Source organism: Pan paniscus, chromosome 4, assembly GCF_029289425.2.
Source record: "Pan paniscus chromosome 4, NHGRI_mPanPan1-v2.0_pri, whole genome shotgun sequence".
Taxonomy (NCBI): domain Eukaryota; kingdom Metazoa; phylum Chordata; class Mammalia; order Primates; family Hominidae; genus Pan; species Pan paniscus.
Window position 1 is genome coordinate 9736904 of NC_073253.2, and position 24386 is coordinate 9761289.

Sequence of the window (24386 nt, forward strand, 5' to 3'; positions counted from 1 at the left end):
TATTTTTTTGTGGCCTAGAGACTATATTCAAACTGATGAAGGCTACCACAGAAACCTAAATGGACAAATATTTAATCATGAGCATTCTGAATTGGCTCTTACTCTTTGTCCCTAAATATTTTTTTAAATAAAAAACAACAATATTGAGGAAGTCGCTGAAGGATCCAGGTTAGGAACTGAGGAAACACAACACATTCCTGTGTTCAGCATGGTTATTTCTCCTTGAGGGTAGAGTTTATTTCTCTGTAGCAGTTAAGACGGAGGATGGGTATAACACGCATAGTTGGAATTTAAATAAAAGCAGAAGCAGCCAACTATTTGCAACATGATGATGTTCCCTATATATTTAAGGAATTATCCACAGATATATATGGATATCAGAGGCACCATTTGGCCCAGGGTGAGAATGCCAGGCTGAGCCAACCATACTTTAAGCACATGTGATTTGAAGTAGCTGAGACATTCATGACAAGACTGACAGTATCCCAGCAAAAACTTAGGCCAGAGATAGCAGAGAGCTGGCCTGGAGTCGCTTTCAGCTGTGGGTATCTCTAAACATCCTGTGTCTTGAGCTTACAGAGTTGCATGGGCTTCCTCAAGTGTCAGCCAGCCTAGTCCTGCCCAAGAAAACATGTGCTGAGCTTGTCACTTGGTACTTGGCAGGCTCGCAGAGAAACCAGAGAGCGCAGTCATAGTGGGAGGCCTTTAGCACTGCAGTCCTCAACTTCAAGGAGAGGAGCAAGCCTTTGAAATCCCCCAGAGACAAGATGCCTGAGAAAACAGGGGCCACTCTACAACTAAATATCCTTTCCCAAAGGGTTCTAATTGGGGGAAGGACAGAGTGACGGAGAAGGAAGAAGGAAAGGAAAGCAAAGACAAGAAGAAAAGTGTCAGGGGTCAACAGATTTTGTTCCATTCTTTGATTTCCTGGATATTTTCCCAAAGGGATGGTAGCACATTAAACCCGGATTCAACCAGAGCTACAAGTTTTATTTCAGTGAAGGCATTTTCTTGATCATTTTGCACTGTGTCCAAATAATGATAGCACAGGGAATACATGAATAACTGGGATAAAGCTGTCAGTGAAAGGAAACAGAGCCTCTGGCTTCTCCAGTATTGAAAATAGCATAAAAGAGAGAGAGAGAGATAGAGAGAGACAGAATGAATGAATTCAAAATACATTGTGAAACCACTCATCCATTTGCAGGACTAGGTACGCATAAGAGGGGCACTTCTTCACCCCCCAGGAGGAAGAGACTTGTCTGACTTTCTTCCTTAGGAACACAGACCATGACCTAAGGCAGAACTGTGAGGTTCAGCAGGGAAGAGGAAGCTAAAAGAGCCCCGAGGGCTCCAGGCACAGGTAGCATCTTGGATGCTCATAGCAGGTTGCTGGGGAAAGCCTGTCTGTATCTAGGAGGTGGTGTCCTAGAGACTATCTATTTCCATGAAAAGCTCCCAGTGAGTTAATTTCAGAGCCAAACACAAGAGCCTGGGATCACAACATCCATGTTCACTCCATTACCATGTGCTACTGAGCAGATTGATCCACACGCTGGAGCCAACCTTGAATGGTTTGAACTTCACATGGAACCATCTCTGTGTATTTTATGTAGCATCCTAAAGTTGCATTTAAAATTTTAAAAATAAACACTTCAAATGTTGGACACCTTCTCATGGATGAAGATCTGCATAACAGCCCTGCTCTTATAATGCCATCTCTCTTTAAGGATAGAGGAGTTCATTGCCCGCCACACTGGGCATATTATAAAACAACTTCTTAGGATGAAACAAAAATTAATTTTAAGTCATAGATTTCTTTAAAACCCAAAGATTTGGCATCATTTAAGTCAATAAATGTCCAGAGTAATGCCTGGAACAGACAAAGTGCTAAATAAATGGCATCTGGCATTCACCATTCCCTCTAATTATAATGAAATACATTTCACGGCTGGGCGCTGTGGCTCATGCCTGTAATCCCAGCACTTTGGGAGGCCGAGGCGGGCAGATCACAAGGTCAGGGATTTGAGACCAGCCTGGCCAACATGGTGAAACCCTGTCTCTAATAAAAATACAAAAATTAGCCAGGCATGGTGGCTCATGCCTGTAATCCCAGCTACTCGGAAGGCTGAGGCAGGAGAATTGCTTAAACCCAGGAGGCGGAGGCTGCAGTGAGCCAAGGTCACGCCACTCCACTCCAGCCTGGGACAGAGCAAGACTCCATCTCAAAAAAAAAAAAAAAAAAAGAAAAAAAAAGAAAAAGAAAAAAGAAAAGAAAAGAAATACATTTCACTAGCATCATATTATACATTGCAATCTTCTTGCTAATGTTATAAAACCAAGAAAAAAAGTTTATTTTTACAAATACAGTTTCCACAAAACTCAAAAAACCTCTTTTCATTAATGTATTTAGCAAATATTCAGCTTCTGTTGTTTTCCAGAAACTTCTGCAAGCTCTAGAGATGCAGAAGTAAGCAGGGCAAAGTCCCCTTTCTTACAGAGCATGGATTCACATCAGGAGACAGGTAATAAACCAATAAGTACCGGGGTCTCAAATGCAACAGCAGGTAAGCATAAGTGCTGTGAAGGGCAGAGCATGGTGAGGCGCAAGGGGAATGCTTCGTAGGACTTATACAGAGTGGTCAGTAGAGCTGCCCCTGAAGAGGCGGCATCAGCACAGAACCCTTCCTAAAGAAAAGTGAGTACATGAGGCTGAAGGACAGGTGCAAGGGAGGAATCAGTGAATGAGGACAAACAAGGAGCTGGGAGCCAAGTCATGGGAGCTGGGTCACCACAGGTCCCGAGCAGAGATACCACATTGACAGCAACACTGCCAGCGGATTATACCCTGATGTCCAATCAATGGCAAGGGCCAAAGCATCGGGTTCCTTTTATGTTATATCCTCATTTTTCAATCTATCATCTTCTCCAAAGGCTTCCATTTTCCTCTCTGTTTTCCTCACCCCTGTGCTTGGTGTAATAGATAGTATCCGATCATCATAGCAGCCTTATAACTCATTTTTAACTGAAATAAATACTTGTTACTTAGTACATAATTTCTCCTGATCAAAAATTCCAACAAAGTTCAGAACACTGAAGAATTGAAATTCTAATTTAGTTTTACTATTTATCCTGCATTTGAGCAGAAAAGACAAATTCTAAAACAAAAGAAAATCTAGAAATATTTAGTATTCCTACAATGATAAGCTGATTTCATATCAAGGGGGACCAAGGATGTGAGTCCCAGTTTCCTTTCCCTGCCCTGAATCTAGCACTTATTTCTAGAAGGCAAAAGGCAAAAGCATTTCGCTTTCAATAGAGAGCTCATTTGGGCTTGGTTTTTCCTGAGGAAATCCATTTAGTATAATTTTTTAAAAATTAAACTTCACATGCCTATGACTCAAACTTTCAAACCACACCCACACTCCATCAGTTATTTTCAATAATTAATAGTGGGTGATCTCAGATACAGCCTGGATGTTTCGGAGAACAGGAAATAGTCTGCTAGATTGTAGCCTCATATTCCCCTTGGAAGGCTTCTTGATTGAATGCTACAAGTTGTCAAACCAGACTGGTTCATTTGACTCCCCTGAAGCGCTTGCAGGAGAGTTACTTAGTCTCTCTCTTCCAGAAAGGAGAGCAGCCAGAATGCCAGAACCCAAACACAGTCACCCCAGGACTCTGGTGAAGGAGAACCTTGCAGGTGGCTCCCAAAACACCTCTGCTGGCAGCTTTTCCCAAGAGGAAGGCCAAATGGCCAAAGCTAAGACAATGATTTATTTCTAACTGCTGCTAGGAGGTATCGTGCAGGGTTATGGATAAGTACCATGACTTTTCTTCGTTGTCTTTGACTTTCTGGCTTACAATTTCTGTGATCAATAGGAATAGTCTCAAAGTGAGCAATCAGAAATTTGTCCTGGTAGATTAACTGTCATGCAAGCCGCAAAATAGAGCCAGATGAAAAATGCAGAAACTAAAACCATAAACAATGAGTTGAGATATCAAGAGAAATGGCACTGGACTACTGGTGGTCCTCAACCTCATGTGAAACTTTCAAGTATAATTAAAGTAACGCATGTACCCAGAATAATTTACATTATTGATAAAAGAATAGAAAGGATTAGATAATTTAGGCTTCTTTTTAGAATCATTAGAAGACTGAGCAATAGACAAAGGCCAATTTAGTTGCAAAAGTTTTAATTTTATTTTAGCTACAATGGGGACGCTCTTTTAGCAGGCTATGTAAATTGCTTTAAATTCAAGCCATTGGTGAGGAGTTGCTAAAGTTGCCTGATTTCTTAGTTTGTTTATATCTGCATTTAGCTGCTATGCAATGTATTAATACATGAAGATCTAACAAGATATTAAACAGCTCTAATGTTCAGGGTGACTCCCAAATTATTTTTGAAAAATTAATATAATGGGTCGTATTAGAAACCTTTCATTTTGGGCTGCAAGTAACTATCCAGACAGTCTTACAAGGTTCAGTGCTTAGAGAGACTGCCAACAAGAGATCCCATTTAAAGCGGAGGCCATGCTCAATGAACAACGAAATGTGGCCCCATGGGGTAGGGTTGAAAGGGAAGGTCCTAGGTCTCTTGTATGCTCAAAATAAGGTCTAAGATGGCTTATGGGGTCCAAAATCTCAGTATGGCTTCAATGCATCCCTTACAAATTGTGGGCAAAAATTGCAAACGGACATGTTAAGAAGGTGATGAAATTTATCAAAACAAATTATTTGAAAGCCAAGGCCAACAGGGAGCTTCCAGAGCAGCACCTCCAGTCATCAGGTCGCAGAACACAATCAACACCAATTCCCATGGGTTCACTTTCATGCTGAAACCATGCCTCCCCCTCTATGTGCTATCCGAGGATCACTGTGTTTCCTACAGGGAGCTCTTTCCTGTAACCTCCCAGACTCATGAGCTTGTGCTGAGATAACTTTTAAAATTGAATACTTACTGAGTATTTATTGAAAGCTGATTTCTTTTAAGTTTGCTACAACCAATACAAAAATCAAATGGGCATCAATTCCTCGTAGAGCAATGTTTACTCTTGTTAGAAAGGAGGTGCCATTAGTAAGATAACATAGGTATTATTTTACTAGAAATAAAATAATTGTAATAAATGACATGGGTGTGTTTCACTGCAATTAGGTTTAATCATGTTTTCTCACTGTAATAAAGAAGCACCTGAGTCCACATGGAAGGCGTGATTGAGTTTTCACCATTGCCCTAAAATAGTGGGTGTGTATCTCCATTATCTTCAAGTCACTTTCAGGTTAAAACCATCCCAGAGTATTTGGTGCAGATTTACATGTTAACTAGTTCCTCAGAGAGAGAGGATGTGAGCAGTCTTAAAGAATATGCCACCTGGTGCAGTACGACTTCCCGGTAACAGTTTATCTAAATGTCATCATTTTGTTTTTCCCACACATGCCTTAATCACCTTCTTCAGGAATAAATTGACTGTCTTGTCATATATGCTTTTCCATGGTTTCTACACAGTACAGCTCTAAATGCTTATTGCCCTTTACAGGTCTTCCCTTATTTCTTGGCTTCCATATTGGATGCAATCTCCTGTAAAGTCTTTGAGATAAAGTCTCAGTCAGTGTAAGAGAGAAGGAAACAGGCACCTGCAAGTGCTGAATGGTGACCCAGGCAGAACTCGTGCTCTACCCTAGAGGCGCCCACCATGGAAGGCTGCTTTTCTAGCATGAGGTAAAACTTCAGGGCCGGGTGCGGTGTCTCTCGCCTGTAATCCCAGCACTCTGGGAGGCCGAGGCGGGCGGATCACGAGGTCAGGAGATCGAGACCATCCTGGCTAACATGGTGAAACCCCGTCTCTTCTAAAAATACAAAAAATTAGCCGGGCATGGTGGCGGGCTCCTGTAGTCCCAGCTACTCGGGAGGCTGAGGCAGTAGAATGACATGAACCCAGGAGGCAGAGCTTGCAGTAAGCCAAGATTGCGCCACTGCACTCCAACCTGGGCGAGAGAGTGAGACTCTGCCTCAAAAAAAAAAAAAAAAAAACTTCAGAAAGCTGACTTGGGGAAGCATTTCCAGAACGTGATCATAGAATCCTAGCAACTAGGGAAAGATGAGTCACTGTGAGTAGGTTGAGTCTGAAGATACAAAGCTTCGAATTTATCACCCTGCATTCCACAAACAACCACAGCATATGCTTTCTCCGCTGTTTCTCATTTTGGTCACTGGAGCACCTGTTCTATGGATTGAGCAAGACACCAGGGAGTGTCATCTCCCTCTTCCTTATGAAGCCCCCACCACCACCGCATCCAGTAGTCACCGAATCGTGTACATCAAGCCTCCTAAATATCTTTTAAGTGGACCTATTTCCCTCCCACTCCCCTATCACCACTCTAAATGTCGCCATTGTAGTGGTCTCCTTGCGTCTGATCACCCCTTGCTACAATCCATTCTCCACGCTGCAGAAGGGATAATTTGTAAAGTTCCCATCAATGCATACCAGTGACTGTGGAATGGACATTAGCCAGATACAGCATTTTCAGTCCTTTGGCTGCTGCAAACTTTCTTAAATCACACTCCTTTCAACATGCAGCTCCCTCTGCCTGGAATAGCCTTCCCCTCTGTCTACCTAGGCCTTCTCCCTTCTGCGGGTGTCCAGAGAATGGTCCTCCTTTGTAAGGTGTTCCTTGAAGTCCCCTGCTTACCACCGCCCTGCTCTGTGCTCCAGATCCTTCTCTATTTTCCCTTCCACAGCCCTCCTGCCACTTCACTGTAGTCATGTTGCAACTACCCATCTTCTTTGGCATGAGGGAAATTCTGACAGGTTTCACAGCCATGTCTGTCTTCTCCGTCACTGTATTCTCAGTACCTATTACAGAGTAAATGCTTAAAAACATAGGATGAAGAAAAACTGAATCTACAACTAGGGACAAATTTATAATGAGGCAACCCCAAAGATGCTTATCAGAGCTCTGCAGATTCAACAGTGAAAATGGCAGGCATGATAAATCAATGACTTAAAAAGAGAAGGGAGTTTACATAATCTGCAAGCACTGAGCAATTCTGGCCAAGCAGAGGGTATGGGTGGGTACAAGGTGGTGCTTTCTACTACTCACCAGGACAGCATCACTACAAGGGGAAGGCAAGTGACAACAGGGGCTGAAGAAAAGAGGAACAGGATGAGAGGAGGAACTTGGAAAGTTCACTTTTACGTTTCCTCTATGGTCCGCTAAGTACCCATTGCCTGACACTTAGTAGGCATCCAACATAAAATAATAATAATAATTATAATTATTATTATTTTGAGATAGAGTTTTGCTCTTGTTGCCCAGGTTGGAGTGCAACGGCATGATCTCGGCTCACTGCAACCTCCACCTCCCAGGTTCAAGTGATTCGCCTGTCTCAGCCTCCCGAGTAGCTGGGATTACAGGCGCATACCACCACGCCTGGCTAATTTTTGTATTTTTAGTAGAGACAGGTTTTCATCATATTGGTCAGGCTGGTCTCGAACCCCTGACCTCAGGTGATCCACCCACCTTGGCCTCCCAAAGTGCTGGGATTACAGGCATGAGCCACCATGCCCGGCCCCAACATAAAATTATTTAATGAGTGGATATAGGTTCTACAGCCTCAGAGCCCCTGCAATACCACAGTATTAGACTATCCATATGTACCCAAAGTTATCCATATGTACCCAAAGACTATCCATATGTACTCTGTAAGAAGCCTCAGAATTTCATCTTAAAGTTTAGTTTCTGAGTTAGACCACTGGCAAATCAGCTGCTCTCACTAGATAGTTTTTCCCCAAACCACTCATTCATTAATTCAAGAAACATGTATTGAGAACCTACCATATGCCACCCCCTCTTCTAGGAAATGGGGAGACATTACTGAACAAGACAAGGTGCCTCCAATCATGAACCTTATTGGAGAAGAGAGAAAACAAAAAGTATATAAACTAGAAAGAATATTATTTCAAGTAATAGGAGGGAGAAAGGAACTAAACGCAGAGGAAAAAGCAACAGATTTTACATGGGGATAGAATGTCTAGGGAAGGACTCTCTGGTGAGGCAAACTCCAAGGGGCCACGATGGTGGAAAAATTAATTCCAGGGAATCTGGAAAGAACATTAAAAGAAACAGCCTTAAGATTGAAAGCCATGCCATTTTAACTCCCGTGGCATCTGGCACAACGCCCAGCCCAGAAGTCTCACCTATTCACTCATTCAATCTTCTGTTCATTTACGACCTCATTCATTCCTTCTACAAAGGGTCAGTGAGGATTCACAGCACACCAAGCACTGTGTTAGACAGTAATAATACAACAAACGTTTATTGCTTTATTGGGAGAATTAGTGTGTATTTGAACACATTAAAACCTCCAGTATTTGACAGATTTTGACATACAAATGGCGACTTCATGTAATTCATAGATGCTATTTATTTCTAGATTGGTAAGCACAAACTATTGGGAAGTAAATAACGCATTTCAGAAACTTGATATTTCAAGTTCTTTGTAAGAACTCTTTTACATAGCATTGTAAAAGATATTTTACATTGTACTTTTAGTTGCAAAGGAGTTTCATAAATGGGTTATAGCAAACTTTTTAAGGAACTATATAAGTTCCTTTAAGGAACTATTTGTCAACCTTATTCCATTTACAGCTAATAGTTGAAACAAATGAAATTGCATTTTCTTAAAACATGTTATATTTCTAATCCTTCTCCCAAGTTAATGCAAATTTAGAAAATTTTGCATGTATTGGTATATATCACAATTCCCTTCATTTACCTCCCAATTAGAATTTCAGCCTAAGGCTACCTTTGTAATTTCTCAATAGAGAAATGTTTTAAAATATAATTTCAGATAATTCAAGGAACTGAGTTAAACAAGTTTGGAGCATATTTTTGGTGACAACTATTAGACATACGAATTGTCACCAACTGAACCATGGTCCATTCGGCCTGCCATGTCAATTCCAGAAGATACCCGAGAAGTCATTGTTGTCTTAGGCCATTCAAATTTTCGTTTGCATCTGTGGCTGTGAGTATCACACACTGTGTTTCCTGATATCTAGCGTACCAGAAATTTTCTGAATTTTCCAGTAGTCATTAATGGCTCTTTAATTCATATACTCATTCAAACCCTATGGAATTCATTTACAATGAATCATTATAATATATTCTTTAACTCTTGGAGTGATGAATTTTATAGGTATATTTACAACAGTGCTACATAGTCCTTCTACAGCTTGTCAAATGCACATCACATTCAAGAGATTTTGTGATGTCGTAATGTGATGTTCCTCTTATCTCTGTTACTCATTTTGATATGGAATTGGAATATATCCTGTTCCCAGTTCACACTCCCTTAAGTTAAAGAGATATATTCTTTTTACAACAGAGCCTAATGTTTTCATCTGGCTAATTCAGAAGGTAATTCCAACGGTGAAAACTATCTCGAGTGGTAATTATTTGGGCAGCATCATTTCATGCTACTCAGAATCCAAGGAAAAGTCTCTGATATCCTGGAGACAGCAGTCTTGATTAAAGAGCCTGAGACCACTTAGCTCTTTCAGAAGACCTCTGTAACCTGAAATATTGTAGTGTGATTTGTGCCCCAGGTATAATCTAAAAGCAAAGTTAACATTCTACCACATGGTGACTAAACAAACTTATTGTATATTTTAAAATTAAATTAAGACTAGGTTTTAAGTGATCTCACCACAAAAAAAGAAAGATAAGTAAATAAGGTAATACATATGTTAATTAGCTGGATTTAATCATTCCACAAGATGTACATATATCAAAACAGCATGTTGAACACTATAAATATATATAACTTTTGTCAATTAAAAATAAATTAAATAATAATGAAGATGAATTCCTGTTAACAACTAGAAAACAAACAATTTGAGGGCAAGTTATGATAAATAATAGTATGTAACACTAAGGCAGACAACATTATCCTGACAAAATGTGATTTGTCTTCTTCTTTACACAGATATCTTGTTCTCTTTTGACCAGAGACAAAAGAAGAAAAGTCTTGGAAACATCCTTCACAGTTTGGGGATGAATGAAGGCAGAGAAGTATTCATCAGTCTTATGTTCCTGGCAATGAAAGTCAAAGGAAGTCAAAATTGTGGCTTCTAGAAAAGAGAGGAGCTGACATAGCCCCAGCTCCACCTCCCTTGTCTCAAAGCATAAGAGCAGAACTGATTATTCTCAACCTCATCCATACATAAAAAAGTGTGCTAAACATTTACTTTTGTATGACTTTAGCAACAATCAAAATAACTTCATAATTTTGCATTTCCTTTTTATTATATATAACATCATATTTTACTATGTGTTTCCATATACCTAACCCTTAGATCCTCCTAAGCCCTCCGAATGGGAAGCAAAATAGGTATCATTACTTTTCAAATGAAGAAGCCAGAGCTCAGTGCATAGCAGGGACTTGTCCAAAGTGATGTGGGTAGGAAGTGGTGAATCCAAAAGCTGAAGTTCTGGTCTTCTAACTCATAATCCGGTGTTATTTTCCTTTCTATCTTTTTTTTTCTTTTTTTAAGATCAGATGTTCATAGTAACTGAGCAGTCTCTCAGTGCACATGGAGTGGTTTTAAAAGTCAACATTAATGTTCAATTCTGCTGCACGGTGTTGAGTATTCTGGAAAGATCTCAAGAAGAGCCTGATCCCATGCCAGCAGAGGCTCTGTTATGCATCCTGCTTTTCCTTTTAAGGCATTTTAAATTAAAGGAAGCCTTAGACACCATTTCTTTCTGTCCCACTGACAACCAAATCCTTTCAACGAAAGCACCAATTTGGTTTAGCTACAGATTATTTTTATCTGTTCTTGAAAGTCACATAAACGTGACCTGAACAAATATGCTCCCCTGCATGTTCTTCCTGAATTTCAAAGTTTTTCAGTAATTAAGCATTTTTCCTAGAGTGTTGCAAACCAAATAGAGTTCTGTGCCAAAGCAAGGAACGCATTAATGAAAACGAAGAATAAAAGGAAGCCAAATCCAAGTTGCAAAAAATGCTCTGCCTTATTTTGCTGAAATGAGATGCAAAAAAAAAATATATATATATATATATATGCAAGCTGAGGACTAGAGTAAATATAATATGTTGATGTGAATTTTCATATTGAAATTTTTCAAGAAAATAAATATCCCATCTCAAGATATGTTTTTTAAAAAGAATCACACAATCACATGAATTAAATGTGTGTCTTGGTAAATTTAGGGATGTTAATAATTCATTCCAATAATAGTATTAAACCAGAAAACTTTACAGAGTGAAAAAGTAATAATCTAGCAGAGAATCCTATCACTGGATTTCACCCCAAAAGGCATCAAATCCTCTAGATTCCATCAAATTTCTTTAAAAGGAAAAACACTTTTTCTTTTCAGGATGTCTTAGAAGTTTTCATTAAATCAAAAATGTGCACAGCTTATAGAGTGGTTCTCCAGAAAACTTCAACCACTTGGAACACATGTTTGTGTTTAGGGGAAGACAGAGGGAAAAGAGAGGAAAGGTTGGGAAGAAAGAGATCATAACGGCTTCAAGAAAATTTACAACCAGTGATTGTATGATATTGTGGTGGCGGCAGCTCCTCACACAAAACAGATGGTACAATACAGAGCTGTGTCTTAAAATGCCAAGAAACTAAAGATTCACTGATTCCATCTACTTCTGAAGCCTTTCCTAACAATCTATGCCCCAGAGTCGACTTCAGAATATTTTTACATTTCAATTCTCCCCTTATTTGAATTACTATAGCAATTATAGCTTCATACAGGCTCATTATACATTTAAACATTAATTTTATGTTTTAAAACTCAATACTCTTAGGTCAAAAGCTCACTAGTGAGATAGTGGAGTGGAACGTTAGTTTCCTATGTAACAAATGACCACTGTAACAAATTCCCATAAACTTAGTGCCTTAAAACAACTCATATTTACTCTCTTGCATTTCTGGAGGTAAGAAATCTAAAATGAGTTTCCTTGGGACAAAATCAAGACCTCAGCGAGGCCCTCCTCCCTCTGGAGGCTCTAGAGGAGAATCTGTTTCCTTCCTTGCCTTTTCCAGCTTCTAGAGCTGCTTGCCTCCCTGGGCTAGGGCTTCCCTTCCACCTACAAGGCCAGCAGCAGGGCGTCTCCAATTCTCTCTCTGCTCCATCTTCACATCGCCTTTTCCTCTCTATCTGCAGCAAATCTTCCTCTGCTCCCTCTTATAAGGACTCTTACGATTACATTTAAGACCCACATGGACAATGCAGAATAATCTCTCACCTCAAGACCCGTAACTTAATCACATCTGCATCATTCCTTTTGCCATGTCAGGTAACATTCACAACTTCCAGGGATTAGGACAGGGACGTCTTTGGAGTGGACTATCACACCCTCCGCAGCAGCAGAGGTTAACCTCTTAATGTCAATCATTTAGAACTACAGTCATCCTTCAGTATACCTGAGGGATTGGTTCCAAGACCCTTCCCCATACCAAAATCCACAGATGCTCATGTCCCTGATATGTAATAGTGAAGCATTTCCATATAACCTATGCATAGCCTCCCATGTACTTTAAATTATCTCTAGATTAGTTACAATCCCTAATACAATATAAATGCTAAGTAAATAGTTGTTATACTGTATTGCTTAGGAAATAACAACAAGAAAAAAAGTCTGTACATGTTCAGTACAGATAGAATCACCCTTTTTTTCCCAAATATATTTGATCCACAGGTGGCTGAATCCATAGACGTGGAACCCATGGATATGGAGAGTCAACTGTTACTTTTAAATCACCTTGCAAATGAAAATATGCTTGCTAAGGTTCCTTCAAAAAGATCATTCTTAAAAAGAGTTTTGGTTAGTGTAGCTTCCACTCAAACTTAATCCTCAGCTCCATGCATCATTAACCTTATGGATAAAAAATTATGGGGTGGGATCCTGCAATTCTCTCATTCTGTCAACAGAGAATACTAAAAAGTTTAAAGTCATGTTGCTCAAAATGTTTTTCTCCTACACTCAAATCGTATTTTTATAACAGCATTTAATATACTAAACTACATCATAGCCTAGCCTAGCCTATTCTAAGCATGCTCAAAACATTCCCATGAGCCTACAGTTGCAAAAATCATTTGGCAACTCAGTCCACTGTAGAGAATTGGTCATTTACCCTTGTGATCAAGTGGCTGACGGAGCTGTGACTGATGGCCACTGCCCAGCATGGTAAGAGAGTGTCCACCATATATCACTAGGCTGAGAGAAGATCAAAATTCAAAATTTAAAGTACAGCTCCTACTGAATGTATATCATGTTAGCACCATAATGAAGTCAAAAACTGTAAGTCCAACCATCTGAAGGCAGGGACCATCTCTAGTTCGTCATGCAACGGAAACTTAAAAATGCCTTTAAAAGTTAACATAGGGCAGCTTAATTTGACATTAAGAAATTTTCATTGAGAACCTTGAAATAAGTGTGAAAAATGCATGTGTAATATGGTTATGGCAATAGGGGACTTGGCAAAGAACTTGGGAGAACGTGCAATGTTCCCAATTAATTTTAGACCCTATAAGAATGACACAAACAGAAGAGCTTGCAGCTGCTAACAAATGACAGATATGTTCTGTCACACCCCGGCCAGTCCAAAGGGTAATGCGGCTAACCTGATAGTCCCCGGGAATAGCAGCTGTCAGGAAGGTGCTGCTACATGTCAGATCCAGCTCCTTAAGAGCAACTGATAAGAAAAAGATGAAGAAGAAAACAGCTTAATGTCAGTGTAAAATCTGAAATTCACCTAATCATGGGATTTTAATTTGTTAACCTTCCCAAAAAATAGTATGCTAAGAACCAAACTGTGTTCCCTGGAGTCAAGGTGGAGACCCACAGGACATCTCACTTCTCCATCAACTGCCACCCACGTAGCACCTCATAAATGAAAGTGGGACAGGGACACTTTTCTCTTATTAAATCATTTTCTCATATCTGAATATAGTTACTTGACATTTGTGAAATCAGTGCAAAAACAATCTCTTTTTATTGAATGAAACATAGCCCAGGTACCATGTGTTTAGTTCAATTTAACTGAACAAATTTACTGAACACCTACGGTATATAAAGCACTGTGCAAGGCACTGCTGAGTCCAATGTGAACCCTGCCTTTACAGAGGTGTGCAGACATGCACACACACATACACAGACACACTCACATGACATACATATCTCTGCACACGTATACACCACACACAGACACAGATACGCAAACACCATGCAACACATAAATACACACGTATACACACACACCACACACACACCTGCTGTCCATGAAGAGCAGGAGTTTTGCCCATCACATGGAGAACAGGGAACGTACACATGGCAAGGATTTCATAGCACCGTTGGAAGCAGCACTTAGAATCTCTAGAAAAAGAGATTTCTCTTATTTACCATTTCTACACTCTCTCACAGTGAACTACCCGTATAGTCAGCTGTGAAGGTTATAGCACCCACTGGACAAAACTTTAAAATGTAGAAAACTGTCTTCACTTTAGTACGAACAAGAGAATCCTTTGTCATCCCACCCCAGGGAACCAGTGTGAAGAGACACGATAGTTTGTGTGGAGAAAGGGGTCGACCATTTACAAGGAGAGAGCCATTTCCTAAGACGTTGCTTCATCAAAGCATCCCGGAACCCCAGAAGAGGGAAGAGTATCAAACCGCATCTGTGTGCAAGAAGTCTGGCTCCCCTCCCCATGCAACTGGAAGACCAATGAGAATCAAAAAAGCAGTGACCACGGGCCATCCTGGAGCCACATGGGGGCAGCGTCTTCTGGGACATGGGGGAAGCACTGAGAGGCATTTAGGAACCAGGGATCCATGGTCATTCTTACTTAAAGAACACACCCATTATTTACATCCTATCCCAATGGTGGCAAAATAATACCACTGAGCTGAAAAGGATCTCTATATTCTACCAAATCCTGGTATTCTCACATGGGCTTCTTCAAAAGTATAGAAGGTTGTCAATGTGAACACAGTGCACTTCATGACTATCATATCAATCCCTGAGTGTTTACTTTCTTCTCAGTGACATTAACACTGGAACATCCATGTCAAGGAAGTACGATCTGTTCTTTTCAAACTAAAACATGTCCAGTCCGGAGTGGGTGGGAGGAAGCCCACCTTGTGGCCACTACTGAACTACCAAAACTCCAACAGAGAAACCAATTCTGTGAAGCCTATGGGGAATGCCACATTTTTTCTAAAGAACCATAAATTAAGTTTAAATTTCATGTGGTCTGTTCACTAAATGTCTTTGCAGAAGGAAAAGGGAATTGACTCCAAGGATTGCAGTTGCTCTGAAAGTGCATGTGGCATCAATACTCACTTCTCTAAGTGGGGTCCCAGGACCTGTGGCATCAGTATCATCTGGAAACTGAAATGCAGACTCTCAGGTTCTGCCTCAGAACCCCTGGACCAGCTTCTGCATCTCCACAGAATCCCCAGGTCCTCTGTGCCTTTAGGTTGGAGAATCAGTGGAATAAACACCAGGAGTGCAAACAAGATCAAAAAAGTTACCTGTTGTAGTTCACTTTTTCAAATAATTGACTGAAATTAATTTTTATAATTAATGAAGCTAGTGATGATTTGGAATCCCTTGACTAAGAGAAGGGTTTTAATGTAATTAATCTGCAAAATGATCAGTTTTTGTGCATCACTAAACCTATGAAGTTTATAAAGGTTATTTTCCTAGCTGATTATGAAGAAAATAATGTCACAAAAGCATCTAAGGGCTGTGACTTACCAATGAGCCGACCCTCTCCAGTCTGCTTTCCTGTAATCATAGTGACTCAATTTCTAGACTTAGAAAGAAAAAAACACAGAAAACTAACATAGAGGATTGTTCTCCCTTCTGGTCACGGTTTATGGTAGCAACAGGTGAAAAAGGCCAACAGAAGCAACGATTTGCCTCATCACATTGAAAGAAACATTTGCTTTCTCTTCCAAAAGCATAAGTAGTAACTATGGAAACCAGACAAAAACATTGAAAATGACTTGCAATTCACAAAGAGCAGAACAACTCTATTTCACCCACCAAAAAACAAAAAAATTAACGATGAAAAAATCCACCGAAACCTTCCCCAAGAAGAGCTGGATCTGCAGAAGACATAATGTGAGTGCTTTGCTCATGCACCATCATAAATTGTTTGATTTGCTACGGAATTGTTAAATTATGTTTTTACAAATCGGTTATTTAGCTGTGACTCCATTTAAATCTACAATTTTATGTGTCCTGATGATAAAATGGGCCCTTAGCTGAGCCAGCTAATTCCTCAGGTAAAAGGCATATTCTTTTGGCAGTAAATTAACTTTGGAAGGTCAGTAGGTGGCCTATCACCAATGTTAGAGATTTAAGAAATGCATATTTTGTCTAAAACACTTAATTTACACCTAAGGAAGCTGAATGAATGATCTCAAAATTTCCAGCTATTATCTGTTTACTAAGTTGGTCCTCTGGATATCCTATTTAAAGGTTGAAATAAATGTACATATGATTTATGGAGAGAAAATAAAGCAGGAAAACTTCACCCAATTATGCCAACCTACTCACTGCCCAGAAATTTCCATCCAATTCCACTGCCATAAGCAACTTCTCTGTGTGTTCTCCCATTTATCTGTTTGATGTTCCTGTATCCCTCCCCCACTTTCAGATCAGATGTTACTTCCTTTTCAGACGAGCTTGTGCACTGCTTGATCTTAATGGAACCCCATAAGGAGAAAATGACCACTTTATTTTAAAAAACAGAGGAGATGCTGACTCAAAACAGAAGGGATTAAAGAACTTCCTTAAAAATATGAATCTCAGTGATACTTTTATAGCCCAGAATGACATGTTTATCTTTCACCTATTTTTTTTTCACTCCAAGCAAGAGCAGAAAATATTTTTTTAAGCTTGGTAAGCAAAGACTCATTTGGGGATACCTGCTACCTGAATTATCACTATCAGGGTTAAATTAATAACTATGGCATATTATAAAGCCATAAATTATTATTTTGGCTCATTATTTTGGCTCATTATTTTGGCTCATTATTTTGAGCTCCACTCTTCCCAGCATATTTATGTGAGTTTTTGTCTCATTTTGTGTGTTTGTGTTGGGTTTTCTTCCTTTCTCTGTAAAACATGGAGCTGCTAAGGCATCACTCTGTTATTGTATACTGACGGAGTGTGGAAATAAATGCCAATATCATTTGCGGAGCCATCCTGGTTGTGACTTTTTTTTAGGTGAGTATCCCACTTTCAACTAAAACCTAAAAAAAGAATTCTAAAACCTTTTTCCCAATTAAATGTTGGCACTCATAACACATTGTTGATGGATTGACCAAATTAAAAAACAAAAAATCTTAAGTTTAATACTGTTTTCTTCAGATGGCATCTACAGCAAAGTATGTCCCTAAACTTTTCATTGTTCAATGCTGGGTTGACAAGCAAGAAAAATCTTTTTATCACCAAAATGCAAAAACAATCTGAACTAGCTGCTGTGTCCATTCCAGCTTCTTTTAATTTGGTGCTAATTCTCTAATTTGCTCATTTATTTTCTCTAACCACATAATTAATGCTGAAGGAAGTCTTTTACAGCTTGCCACTGAGCCCTCCATGTCTTAATAGAAGGAAAAATTCCTTAGATATGTTTCCCATCACCATGCATGTGCTGAAGCCAAGAACTAGAAAACCGTAACTGTGAAGTATTACAAAATCCACACAATTAAGTGCTGAAACCAGCAAGGGCCAAAACCGCTCTGAGACCCAGCTCAGACCAACCCAGCCTGCCCTTTCAAGTCTGTAAATCAGATCGCGGTCCAGTCTTTTCTCTTACCTCATCAGCCTTCCTTTTTCCTTTTGCTGTAATGGTATGTTTTCAATGAACTCTGACATATTTCCCTGATTGAAAACCATTTTAATACTCCTAGACAATGTGCTTCTGAAACATTGTCACAACACATACAATAACCAAAAGTTTAGACCTGTGTAAAGCAAAGTGAAAAATGGAGTGTCATTGAACCCCACAATTCTCGAAATGTAAGTTTATGGGAAAAGCCAAAGAGAGCCAAGTGATATGGTTTCCAGCCATGGCACCTCAGGAAGGCCCCTCACCTGGCCTAGCAGCAGCCATTCCCACCCCCAAATTGTAACCTCAGAGGTACAGAACCATTCTCCAAGTGCTGTGACCTTTCCTCCTACAAATCATTCATCAGTCCAACATTTCCTAAGCACCTACTCCAGGCCAGGCACTGTTGTCAGGACTGGACATACAGTGAAGGAAGCAAAGGCTCCGCCTCGTGGGGCCCACACTCCACGGGAGGAGGTAAACCACCAAATACATGAGTAAACCTATGGGGGATGCCGGAGAAGAGAACAGAGGAATGGCGTGCTGGGAATAGGGCAGGGAGGGAGTCGCTGAAATGGAGTGAGGGGAACGTGAGCCTCTTGAAGGACAGGCCACTGGGGCAGAGTCAGAGGGGCTTAGAGGGTGAGGGTGGGTAGGGGGAGGACAGGAGCTCAGAGCAGGGAGGTGGGAGAGCAGGCACTGCTCACCAGCATCTGGGCCTATTGAAGATAGGGATTGGTCTGGGATTGGTCTGTTATTCCATATTTTATACTCTCCCAGCCAGGAGATCAAAGTCAGTGGCATCACTGGTAAGTCCTGTCCATAGCACTCATCCTTGATATCATGATGATGGCGCTTTACTTCTGTGTTTCCCTCCAGAAAATCCTAGCTCCAGGCAAGTCATGAGAAAAACCTCAGACACAGCCAAACTGAGGACATTTGACAAACTACCTGATCAGTCCTCCTGAAAACCGTCAAGGTCATCCAAAACAAGGAAAGTCTGAGAAACTGTCACAGCCAAGAGAAGCCTAAGGAGACAGGCAGCTAACTGCAATGGAGGGTCCTGCACAGGATCCTGGCACAGACAATGGACATGAGGGAAAAAGTGAGGAAGTCAGAATAGAGCGTGGCCTTCAGTGAGTAATGATGCATCAGTGTCGCACATTAGCTGTGGCCAATGTACACACAAGTGCAAGGCGTTAGCAATAGGGGAACCTGGGCACAGAGTGCATAGGAACTCTCCAAACTGACTTTACAACTTTTCTGTGCATCTAAGACTATTCTAGAACATTTTTAGGCTAGGCCTGGTGGCTCACACCTGTAATCCCAGCACTTTGGGAGGCTGAGGCAGGCAGATCACTTGAGGTCAGGAGTTCGAGACCAGCCTGGCCAACATGGCGAAACCCCATCTCTACTAAAATTTAAAAAATTAGCCGGGCATGGTGGCACATGCCTGCAACCCCAGCTGCTCAGGAGGCTGAGGCAGGAGAATCACTTGAACCCAGGAGGTGGAGGTTGCAGTGAGCGGAGATCACGCCACTGCATTCCAGCCTGGGCAACAGAGTGAGATACTCTCTTAAAAAAATAAAAATAAAAATAAAATGAAATGTCTTTAAAAGTTTATCTTGTTAAAAAACATGCAAATGCTCTCTATGTAGAAATAATGATTCTAGAATAAAAACTGCAACAAACAAAAAAGGTGGATGTGAAACAACTGTACAGGTGAATGAGTCAGGATTTAACACCGTTTGGTCTATTCCTGCTGAGCGGTTTATGAAATCTGCTGGAGCCCTCACAGCTGGCCATTCCATTTATTTGAAACTCTGAATGATTATGTTTTTCCCTGTTGGTCCCAGCTCTTTCTTCCAGGGCCACACACTACAAGGAAAACCTCCTTTCCTGTCAGCAGTGCCTCAAGTCCTCAGAGAGAGCTTTCCTAATAAAGCACGCGCTCCCCGCAGCTGTGTTCTGAGCCTCCCTTCACCCCACGAATCATGCCTGGTCTGACTCCAAGGAGGTGACCTAGACACCTTCCAGGGAGGAGGGGCAGAGAGGACAGCACCTGCTCAGTTCAGGCTGCCTGTCACACCTGTCCTCAGGATCCTCCTTCCCTCTCTTTAGGGGTCCAGGGTGCCACTGAGAGGCTCCACCTGATTTCTGAGGTCCAAGACTGTCCTGGGCTCCAAAACAGGGTCTCAGACAGCCTCCCCATCGCATAGCCTTCGCCTGCATGGATTGAACTTAGCAGCCCTTTCTTCTTCCCTCCTCTGTTACCTCCACAGCCTGACACCATGGTGACACCCACACATGACTCAAGAAAGGATGTTGAAAACTTCCATGTAGAAAGGCAAGATCAGGCTAATGTAATAAATAATCTCATACCTTGGAAGCAGTCAGCCTGCACGTAAGAGACAGAGAAAATGAGGCAGAGACAAAGGGCGTAATTGCAAATAAGAGGAGAAGTAGGAGGGGAACGGTGGCTCACACCTGTAATCCCAGCACTTTGGGAGGCTAATACGGGCAGATCACCTGAGGTCAGGAGTCCGAGAACAGCCTGGCCAACATGGTGAAACCCTGTCTCTACTAAAAATACAAACATTTGCTGGGCATGGTGCTGCGTGCCTCTAATCTCAGCTACTCGGGAGGCTGAGGCAGGAGAATCGCTTGGGAGGCGGAGGTTATGGTGAGCCGAGATTGTGCCATTGCACTCCAGCCTGGGCAAGAAGAGCAAAACTCCATCTCAAAAAAAATAAATAAATAAAAAGGAGGGGTAAAGAATATGTCTCTTCACTCTCCTGAATGTGTTTAACTCCACGCCCTCCAAAATGAATGATTTTAACCTGGAAAGTTAAACCAAACATTTGAGGCCCACCATAACTATGGAACTAACAATATTTAAAGGAATTTGAAATTTCCTAAATTTGGTCTCCAATGACAAGTATGATTCTGCATCTCCTGTTGACATGGAACATTTCAGTTCATGAGAGAACTGGTCTCCAACTGAAATTGAATGCACACAGCCTTTTATGCACTGAGATAGACGTGGCTTCCCTTCTCATAGCTCTTCATAACATTATTAAACAGTTTCTCTGGGGCCATTTTTACTTCTCTAAATGATGACGCACATGCATATTTTGAGTTTCTGTGGTCTCTTTTTTTAACAAGATAAAGCAAGTAGTAAGTAATAAAGGTGGTTTCATGTACACAGCTAATAAGAGTGTTTAAAACCTAGTATCAGCTGAAGAAATCTGTTCCTTATTTATGTAAAATGGGAATTAACTCATCCAGTCAAGAGGAAAATGAAATCAACAAATGAAACATACACAAGAGAACTGTAATAATTGCCAAACTCGGCTCCGCAGAGAACAACGGGATTCCAGCAGAACACAGCACCCGGGCAATGGCGGAATGTGTGCATCCTTGCCTCCTTTTCCAGAGCCTTATCTTATCACAGCCCTGTTAGAGATGTAAGCTCCTGGTCTCTCTTTGAAGGGGGTGGTTTCAGTATCTAAAGTGATTATCTTACTTAGGTTCATGAATCCCATAAAAATGCAGGAATTGTAAACATTTAAAGTGAAAATCCTTCCTAGGATGTCTCATATCTTAGCTATAATTGCAACCACTCCATATTGTGTAAAATTGTTTAAAAAATTCAAAAAGCCAAACAATTAAACATATTCTAAGTGTCTCTCAATTGCCATACAAATCTATAACGAGGGACAAAGGGAAGGTGACATGACTCAGAGTCTTAGCAGTGAGTCATCAATCATGGCAAAATAATCACCCTCCTGGGTGAACTCTCTTTGTCAACAGTTGGTCTGGAGGAGGAGGCATACAGGCATACAAAAATCAGCAAGTTCTTAAAAGCATGCAAAAACTGAATTCTCTGGACGAGGTCCAGTGCAAGTAAGTTGGGATGATCCTCAGGAGCAGAAAACAACTCTGTCAACAAGGTGCCACCTCCAGGTCAGCCTCTGTGCTCCGCTCCCTTACAGATGGTGTACAGGGTCAATTAGTGTCTGTCCCATAAAAGTTCATGTCCACTTAGAACCTCAGTGTTATGTTATCATTATGTTATAGAGCTTTTGCAAATAGAGTTAAATTAAGATGAGGTCTAATATGGTTTAGGCTCTGTGTCCCCACCCAAATCTCATGTCAAATTACAATCCCCACATGTTGAAGGAGAGGCCTGGTGGGAGGTGATTGGATCATGGGGTGGTTTCTAATGGTTTAGCACCATCCCCCTAGTGCTGTGTTGTGATGGAGTTCTCACGAAATCTGGTTGTTGAAAAGTATAGTGCTTCTCCCTTTGAGTTGTCTCTCCTGCCTCTATGTGGAAAAGAGTGCTTGCTTCTCCTTCACCTTCTGCCATGACTGTAAGTTTCCTGAGGCCTCCCCAGCCATGTGGAACTATGAGTCAACTAAACATCTTTTCTTTATGAATTACCCAGTCTCAGGCAGTTATTTAAAGCAATATGAGAACGGGCTAATACAAGATCATACTGGATTAGAGTGAGCCCTAATGCAATGACTGGGGTCTTCATAAAACGGCCACATGAAGGCAGAGACACACAGGGAGCACTCCACCTGACTACTGACATAGACACTCCACACTGGAATGATGCTTCTACAAGCCAAGAAATGCCAAGAACTGCCAGCAATTACAGGAAGCTGAAGATAGACCTGGAATATACTGTCTCTCGGAGCCCTTTCAACCAATCTGCTAACAACTTGATTTCAGACTTCTGGCCTCCAGAACTTCAAGAGAATAACTTCTCTTGCTTTAAGCCGCCGAGTGTGTGCTGATTTGTTATAGTAGCCCTAAGAAGCAAATACAGATGGTGACAATGACCACAAAAATAATGATGAAAATCCCCTTGGTCACAATATCAGTCCTTAGCTAATTTTCAACCATTATTAATGCAAAATAAATATATACATAAACACTGTTTTTGGGTGACTTGACAAATATTTAATGAACTATTAGTTTTCTTCCCATGAAGGGATTTGAGTGAGGGTCCTGCCTCACAGTCATATACTAACCATATATCTATTGAATGCCCAAAATTTGACACTTTGGCTTAGATACCATGGCAGGCTAAAATCAAGCTAATGAAAAAGAGAGGGAGGAAAAAAGAGATTTCAGAGGATACTAATATTTACAACAAAGTTTACAACCTGTTGTTTGAATCATATGAAATTGCCAATAGTTGACCTTTCTTGAACTACAAAAATAGCTATTTCATATGGTTTAGGCCAAAGGTTGAACACTATGGCCATAAGCCAAATCTGGCCCACTGCTTCTTTATGTAAATAAAGTTTCATTGGAACACAGTCATGTCATATGTTTGCATAGTCTCAATGGTTGTTTTCACGCTACAACAGCAGAACTGAGTAGTCATGACAGAGACCATATAACCCTAGAAGCCCAACATACTTATTATTTCACCTTTTACAAGAAAACTTTGCTGATCCCTGATTTAACCTAAAATGACTGGCAGCAACAGTAAAGGCACCAGGATTTCAGAAGCCAAGATCAATGTAAAAGGAATCCTTACTAGTGTGTCCATCTGAGACTCCAGACATAAACTGGGACTTGAGAAAGAAGCTGAATTCTAATGGAGAAAAAAGGCTCTCAATGCAACAGTTCAAGCTAAGGACAGAAGGGACAAGGACCCAAGGGATGGCGAGGATGATAATGGCTGTACTGGCCTTTGGCCCCAAATACCAGGAGCACTTGTCTCTCGGAGCCTTTTCAACCAATCTGCTAACACCTTGATTTCAGACTTCTGGCCTCCAGAACTTCAATCACTGGGACACCTCAAAATGCCCCCATTTGGTTCCAGGTCCTGTCCCTGCTAAAATCCTCACATGAAGGAGAACTAGAATGAGAAAACTTTGATAAGGTTTCAGAGATCAAAATTCTTTGAACACCAGACTGAGAAATTGTATCTTTTTTTCTTTACGCATGAATCAATAGAAGGATATGTAAACAGCATGATAGAAGAGTTATATTAGGAAAATTAATTTCTGATAGATATGAAATAATTGAGTCTAGAGCAAAAACTATATTATTCAGAATATCTATTCCTGTGGCCCTTTTTAGGGTTGTATGATAAAGGATAATTACTCCAATGATTGCAGTAATTACATTTTAAAGATTTATAGAGAGTTCTAGAGTTGGGAATCCCTTTGGAGTTATTATCAAATAGAAAAGTAATCAAAAGGAGCCTTTTCTTCTTCATTAATAGGCCACACATTACAGCCAAAACATAACCTGCTATAAAGCTTGCATTGTACATCGAGCTGCAAAGTCTTGCTACCAAATGCTTCCCAGGGATTTATAAATATTGAAAGGTAGAGAAGAATTTGCTTGAGTGAGGAAAGTTCTCCTCTTTTCCATTTACTTCAATTATCCAAAAGCATATTAAAAACATTTAACATTAAGCTAGAAAGCCAAGTGGGATGTGTTGTAAGTAAATTAATAGCTAAATAGATATAT

At 40.6% G+C, this 24386-nt stretch overlaps 1 protein-coding gene and 1 long non-coding RNA gene across 5 annotated transcripts in view; one reads left to right on the forward strand and one right to left on the reverse strand.

Annotated features, from left to right (window-relative positions):
* Positions 1 to 24386, reverse strand: part of SEMA5A (semaphorin 5A) — a 508567-nt gene that overhangs the window by 464812 nt on the left and 19369 nt on the right. The window lies entirely within an intron of this gene.
* On the forward strand, positions 9344 to 16380 carry LOC130541505 (uncharacterized). The gene is made up of 3 exons (XR_008955559.1): positions 9344 to 9421; positions 9990 to 10075; positions 14584 to 16380. It is a non-coding gene; the product is annotated as an uncharacterized LOC130541505 (long non-coding RNA).